Here is a 7,859-nt window from a genome sequence, read left to right as displayed (position 1 = left end):
TACAATTCCAGGGGATCTAACCTATGCTGGCCTCTGAGGGCATCTGCATGTACATGGTGTGCGTAAACTTGTGCAGGAACACACACATGCAATTAGATAGATAGATAGATAGGTAGATAGATAGATAGACAGACAGATGATAGATAGCTAGATAATCTTTTACAAATGAGCTAAGAATATACTAGCTGGTTCCTTGGGACAAAGAGACCAATGGCACGCCAACTCTAAAGCTGTAGGTATCACTTCTCTGGTGCGAGAGAAGAGGAAAGAAGCTTCCTCCTTGGGACGCACTTTCCAGCGAGAAGGTCTGAAGAGGCATGCGTGCCCTCATCCTCTGGTAAGAGGGAAGCAGGGATGGTTGTGCCTCAGTGGAGCTCCTGAAGTACCCTGAGCTAAAACACAGGAGGAGAAAGATGAGGGCGCTTTCCCCTTACACCTCAGTTTGTACTATTTAGCATCTGCATGGCTCCGGGAATTCCTGTATGGACTGGTCAAATCTGGCTTGACCCTGCATCTGGTTCACTCTTGAGAAAGGCTATGTTAGGTGGTGATCCCTGGAAGGTTTTGGGGGCTCAGCAGTGGACTTGGATGTGGCTTATGGGGGATAAAACCAATAAAACCTTGCCAACATATTTACCACTGCAGACAGTAGGGTGACAGCCTGCTGTACAGATAGGACCATCTCTGCCCTCCACTCAGTGTGACTTGAGATGACAACAGGACAGACTCAGGATTCCTGGCTAAGGATGTCCACGCCAGAGCTCTTTATAACAACCAACAAGGTGAAGAAAAACCACGGACGAGAACAAAACACAAGAAGTCTGCCTGATTCTAGCAGCAGAGGTAGAATTTTCTGGAGCCAAGGGTTGTTTTCTGAAGGTTACTTTCTCCATGAAGAAAACATCTATGGCCTGTGGAGAAAAACCCAACCCGGAAGAATGCTCATCCATGGTAACTCCTTTTATATCCGGGGTAGACTTTTATTTGGGTGTTAAAAATATTGGAGATGGCGGGCTAGAGAGATGGCTCAGAGATTCAGAGCGCTGCCTGCTCTTCCAGAGGTCCTGAGTTCAGTTCCCAGCAACCACATGGTGGCTCACAATCATCTATAATGAGATCTGATGCCCTCTTCCGGCCTGCAGGTGTATATGCAGGTAAGACACTGTATACATAATAATAAATAAATCTGAAAAAAAAAATGGAGATGGAGGCTAGTTCTCCTTATCATGGAGAAATGTTTCCTCAGCCCTGTTGCTTTTAATGCCAGGAACTAGGTGAGTAGTACTGAAAGAAAAAGGAGTAAGAGAAGAGCAGAGGTGTCTGTGAGGCATGGCTGTGTGCCCAAGGGGACACTGAGCCCCGCGGACTCCAAGCCCTCCATGGGAAGCCCCAGGACAGGGACCCTGTCGTCCTTGTCTTGGTGGCGCCAGAAGCACAATCAGGGCTTGGTCAATAATTGATGACAGTGAAGAAGGCCCTGAATGGAACCCCATTTACTGCAAGCAGCCGCTACCTCCTCGGGGTGTTCTAAGAGCATTTCTTTCATTTTCATTTTTTCCCCTCCTGTCATAATGGACGAAATGAAAGCAGCAGTGTGCTGTCTTCCGCTGAGGGGGGGGGGGGGAAAGAGCAGACAAGTGCAGGCTTGCAGGGGTCGTGGGGGCTGGGCTGGTCCCCACAGGCAAGTGTCACTGGCAAGAGTGAAGCCACAGGAGAGGGAGGCACCAAGAGACTGTGTGGCTGGAGCCTTGTGAACCAGGCACAGGGGAAGAGTGACAAACAGGACACAAACAGGAAGCCCCGTGAGTCGCATGCCACAGGCTCTCATACAGGTGATGGCACCGCGTGAGGCACCAGGAGACCTAGGTCAGGTGATGTCCATCTTCAGGTGACCGTGGTAGAGAGTCCTTGTCCTTTCAGCTCCCACCCTCCTCTCCTCCTCTGGGCCTGTCATTAATGTCCGTTCTTGGCCTCTGGACCTGCTGGGTGGGAACCCTGGGCCCAGCTGGGGCTGCAAGAAGCCCTCCTCTGGTGGTCCTCTGGAGTTTTTGGACAGGCAGACCTGAGCCGAGGCTTCAGTTGTCACGGAGCTCAGAAGTGATGAGGAGAGCCAGGCCGCTGTTGAGGAAGCACTCGGTGGTGAGGTGAGCATTCACCTCAGGAAGCATGCAGTGAGGACAGACAGCATTTACCCTGCAGGGCTGTCCAGGGACCTCCCCAAGCTGGTTAAGCACCCTCCCCCCACAGTCAGGAAATGGACACAGGGTAAAAGATTCAAGGGAAGAAGAGGCCTGATGAGACAAAAAAATGGAGACCAAAGCATGAAGGTGGCTGCAAGGAGGAAGAGCTTACCTGGAGAGAAGACCCCGGGCACCACGGTCAGGGGCCTTGTCTTTGTCAGTCCTTCAGCTAATAGGTCACAACTCACTTCTTCCTATTTTTCAAATAATGTATACAATTATAGATTACATATTATATGTTTATACAATGTATATTTATTATAATAATTATTGTATATAATTAACATGTAATATATAAAATTATATGTTATAAGAGATATAATTTTATAATATATATCTTTTGAGACAAGATCTTGCTATGTAGCCTTGTCTGGGCTGGAACTTGCGATTGTAGACCACGATGGCCTCAAACTCATTGAGATCTGCCTGCCTGCCTCTATCTCCAGAGTGCCGCGATTAAAGGTGTGTGCCACCGCCTTTAATGTGTGTGGCGTCACCTCCTCCTCTTCCTCCTCCTCCTCCTCCTCTGTAACCGGTCATGTGGTTGGATGTTGGTTAGCTTCCCACCACAGTGGCAAACACCTCACATAAACAAGCTAGCGGACAAGGGCTGACTGCGGCTCACAGTGCAGGCCTAGGGAAGCAGGAACAGGGGAACAGAGTGATGGAAGGGGATGGCGAGGAAACTGCTTAGCTCATGGTAGCAGGGCTCTGTGTGTGTGTGTGTGTGTGTGTGTGTGTGTGTGTGTGTGTGTGTGTGTGTGAGTGGTGGTGGTGGCGTGTGTACGAAACAAGAGGACAGAGACAAGACACACCCATCACAGCCCTGACGTACAAGAGGGTATTGGAGTTTAGCTAGAAGTTTCCGGCGCCTACCCCCAGCAGGGAGGACCTCCTCTGAGGCAGCCAGAGGCCTGTAACAGAAAAGAGACAAGGGCCATGCAAGTAATTACACTCCCTCCAGCCAATCCAAACACCTCTTCTCCCCTCATTGCCCTGTGTCCTGTGGCCCCGACTCCCAGAATGCTCCCCATCTTGCTCCTGTGACCTCCATGTCTGGCTCTGGGTGATCCAAGACTCCTGTCCTCACCTATGAGGATCAGCTGTGAGGCCTAGGCCTCCCCAAGATCTCAGCCTCAGCACCTCTGATCTTAGGTTCAGCACATGCTATGGTCCCTGGTCTCTACCCAGGAGGTACCAGGACTACTCCATCCACTGTGACAGCCCACCTGGAGGGAGCCATTGCACCTGGTTGAAGGCTACTGTGCTGAACCCCAGTCACTAAGACACTGCCATAGTGAGTTACCAGCTTTTTAACACTTAGTTAAGTTTTTATGGCTACTTATTGCAACATCTCTCTGTCTCTGTCTCTATGTCTCTCTCTGTCTCTCTGTCTCTGTGCTCTCTCTGTCTCTGTCTCTGTCTGTCTGTCTGTCTGTCTGTCTGTCTCTCTCTCTCTCTCTCTCTCTCTCTCTCTCTCTCTCTCTCTCACACACACACACACACACACACACACCCCTCTCCCTGGGACTGACAGGAGCCACCCGAGGGACGGTCCATGATGTCACAGTGAACCTGCTCTCCACTGAGTGTCCTCCACGCTGTGGGGACAGCTCAGTACAGTGCGCATCTCCCACCTTTGAAACCCCTGCTGCCCATAAGGCTCTGAGCCTGGCTGTGTATCTGGATGCAAAGCTAAGTCCCTATGAGGCAGGGCCTCATAGACTCCAAGATCTGACTGACAGCTGTGGAACACAACGCAGTTCTCAGTGAGCTCCCTCATAGTAACAGTCACCCTCACTTGTATCTCTGGGCACCGCTCTCAGCAGTACCTCACACACTCCATCTCATTCAGAAGGGACCGGGTACCAGTGCTATACTCATAGCCTGGGAAACTGAGGCCGTCTACTTCCCACATAGTGCTGGCGACCTTGACCTCCTGCTCCTGTTTCTTGAGTGATGCGGCTACAGGTATGGACCGCTGTGTCTGGTTTCCTGAGTGCGCTGGACTGAACCCACGGCTTCACGTATGTTAGGCAAGCACTCTACCAACAGAGCCCCAGTGCAAAGTCTTAATTAAAGTTCTGAATTAGTAAATGCCCTACTTGATTCCTGCAGTGGTGGGACCTGTGTTGTACTGGCATCGGCCAGGCTCCAGCAGAATTGTTGGCAGGGATGGGGACTCGCGGGGGGTTGCCTCATTTACTTGAACCGAAGCCCTCTTCTTTTCACACTTGATCACATCTAACAGGGCTTCACACAAAGAAGTGAAAAAAAATACTTTTCAAATAGCTTAATGCTTCATCCTTACAGAGGAGATGATAAGGCGGGCTATTAAAGCCTTCTTGGTACCCTACGCTGCCGGCCGGGAGGGGTGTTTCTGTCAAGCCTCTGAGAGAGCTCAGCTCAGCTCTGCTTTTAAACTCTGGGCTCAGGTTGGAACCCTGTGATGTTTATAATGTGGACACTGGGATCTCAGAAGGCTGGGGCCAATTTAAAAGTCTGTAAGAAAATTTATGTTCATTATGGAGTATGGCAGAGGCTCTGAGATTGCATGAGGCAGCATGAACTTCAGAGAGACGACCAAGAGGCAGTGCCAAGGAGCCAACTTGGATGTGACTCCCTCCGGGCGCAAACCTCACTGATAAATGGAGCTGTGCTGTGTGCCAAAGTCTGGGAGGGACTGCGGTGTCCTCACAACTGATGGCTCTATCTGTTAACTATAAGTGTATGGGGACAGGACGGAGACTGTCTGCAGCTCTCAGAGACTGGGGCAGTGTCTCCTCGGTTCTCACACAGAGCAGCCTCTAAGGAAACTTGTGGGGTCATCAGAGGAAGACACATGGGCATTTATCGATGCCCCTCACCAAGGCCTGTGACCCCCGTGACAGGAAACAGCTGTGGACGGAGGAGAGAAGTTAGCACCAAGCCTTCACCCCAGCACATCCTCTGAGGGTCTGCCCTGCCTTCTGAAGCATAGGTTGACATGAGCGTATTAAGATGCCATCAAAGGACGCAAAGGCAGCATGGGGGACCATGTGAGGATTCTAGGAAGCATCCCCGAGTTAGCCAGGTGTGGTGGCACCGACCTGAACCCCAGGGTCCCCAGAGGCTGAGGCAGTGGATCTCAAGTTTAGGACTGCCAGGACCGCAGAGTGAGTGTAACACCCCCTAGGGAGTTTAGAGGCTGCCTCAAAAGGAAAAGCCAGAAAAGGCTTGGGTATTTGGCTCAACTCAAATGGGAGAGCGCTTGCTGAACACGCAGGCACAGGCTCTGTCCTCGGCGAGGAGGTGATGAAGGAAGAGTGGGAAGTACCTCTGAGTGCAGTGCACCCACTCCACTGGGGCAGGGGTGACTGCTCACGCCCCGGGTGCCAAGGGGAACTCAGCCTTTGGGACTTGCAAAGCCAAGGTTGGCACCAAGAAAGATTTTGCAGGGGTGGAGCGGGTGGAGTCGCCGCTCCTTCTGGACTACGAACACGATCATATCCGTTTCCAGGCAAGGAGTGTGAGAACTGGCAGGATGCCACCAGCTTGTCACCTCACCAGGCAGTGAGATTGCAGCGAAACTCTCAAAAATAGAATTACATAAGCGAGGTGTGCATGTCGAAGAGAAAGGTCATGTTTTGCAGCTCTGTATTGGGTCCTGGTCACTCTCTAACGCCACCTCTAGGCCCTGAAGATCAAAGGGAGCATCAAAGGGAGATGTTGGGGAACTTTAGAGGCCTTGGGTACAGGGCCTGGTAGGTTTTTGTTGTTGTTCAGGGCACTTTTGAATTTTGAGACAAATAGACTATAGGTACCCGTGGACTCCACTGTAAAAAGTAATGTTCCCGGGGCTGGAGAGATGGCTCAGAGGTTAAGAGCACTGACTGCTCCTCCAGAGGTCCCAAGTTCAATCCCCAGGAACCACATGATGGCTCATAACCATCTATAATGTGATCTGATGCCCTCTTCTGGCCTGCAGGTGTACATGCAGTCAGAGCAGTGTATACATAATAAAAATAAAATAAAAAAGTAATGTTCTCCATCTGTGTCTTTCTTTACCCTAAGAAACACCCCTACACACACACACACACACACACACACACACACACACACACACACAGTGGGTGTAAGGGAAGGCACAGAAGGGAACATTTTCTTTGGACTCTAGAAGTCCTGTTTTATTTTTGTGTATATGTGTGTTCATGAGTTTGTGTACACCGCGTGCATGCAGGTGCCTGTGGAAGCCAGAAAGTCCCCTGGATCCCCGGGAACTAAAGTTATAGGCAGCGATGAGCCACCTGATATGGGGTCCGGGAATCGATTCTGAGTCCTCTACAGGAGCAGCAAGGGCTCTTAATCCCTGAGCCATCTCTCGAGACCCCAGAGTGAGTCTGAGTCACTCTTGGAAACCTCATCACCCAAGGTAGGGCCCCACCTGAACGGAATCTGCATTTGGTAGAGTGCTGCATTGATTTAAATGAACCCTCCCCGCCCCACCCCTCCACTGCAGCCTCGGGCGTTTGAATGCTTGATCTTCAATAGATGCTGCTGTTTGGAGAGGCTGAGGTGGAATGGCCTTGCTGTGGACGAAGTGTGTCCATGGAGGTGGGCTTAGAGCATTGAAAGCCTTGCCATTTCTAGTTTATTCTCTCTGCTTTGTGTTTGTGGTCCAAGGTGTGAGCCCTTAGCTTTGTGACTATGCCAATGTCTTTGTTCCACCATCACGGACTCTATATTTCTGCAGCTGTAAGATCACATGCTTCCACACATGGCCTTGGTCACGGTGTCTTATCACAGCAGCAGGAGAGTGGTGAGTGGTAACTCTCCCCCACGTCAGCCTTGCTTTCTCATCTCCTCCACTTTCTTGATGGTGCCTCTAATGGATAGAGTTCTGAGTTTCCATGAGCTCAAACTGCCCGTCTTCTTCCTAAGAGCTGGGTGCCTCCACCTCTTTGGAAGCTTCCACTAATGAAGCAGTCACGGTGAGGGTCCACTCGGTGACACTTACTTCCAAGGCTGGCCAGCTTGAAGAGGGAGGCCCAAGTCACACTTAAGCCTTCTGGTTCTATGCTGCACCCTCTTGCTTTGTCTCTTGGTTGCAAATGATAGAACCTCTGCTCCGGGGGGAGGGGGGAGAGAGTGAGAGAGAGAGAGAGAGAGAGAGAGAGAGAGAGAGAGAGAGAGAGAGAGAGAGAGAAGGCATTGGCTTGAGCAAGAACAAGGCTTGGAGCTTCCGACTTCAGGCACAACCGGGTCTAGGTGTTGCCGTGATGCAGTTAAGTCTCTCTTTGTCTCAGCCTCCGCTTCTCCGCTACAGTGGCTTCATCAAGAGGAAGGCTCATTTTGTAAGCACCAGCTGTAGCAGTCTATCACCCCAGGATGGTATATGCGGGCTCTCTAGAGGAACAGTCGATGGAATATGTATTATGAAAGGGGATTTATTGCACTGGTTTACGCAAATGGGCAAGGTAGTCCAAAAATGCCTGTGAGCATTCAGGAGAGGCCGAGAACACTGTGTTTACTCAGTCAGAGACACGGGGCGCCATAATAGTATCAGGCCAGTAGCGAGGGCCTGGATGCCCCGTGGAGACTTGCTGATGAATCTGTGGTGAAAACCAAAGAGCCAGAGTC

The sequence above is a fragment of the Acomys minous genome (genome assembly GCF_964271855.1).
Source record: "Acomys minous genome assembly, chromosome: 3".
In the NCBI taxonomy this organism is placed as follows: Eukaryota; Metazoa; Chordata; class Mammalia; order Rodentia; family Muridae; genus Acomys; species Acomys minous.
The sequence above is the reverse complement of the archived record's forward strand: the minus strand, read 5'-3'. Positions refer to the sequence as shown.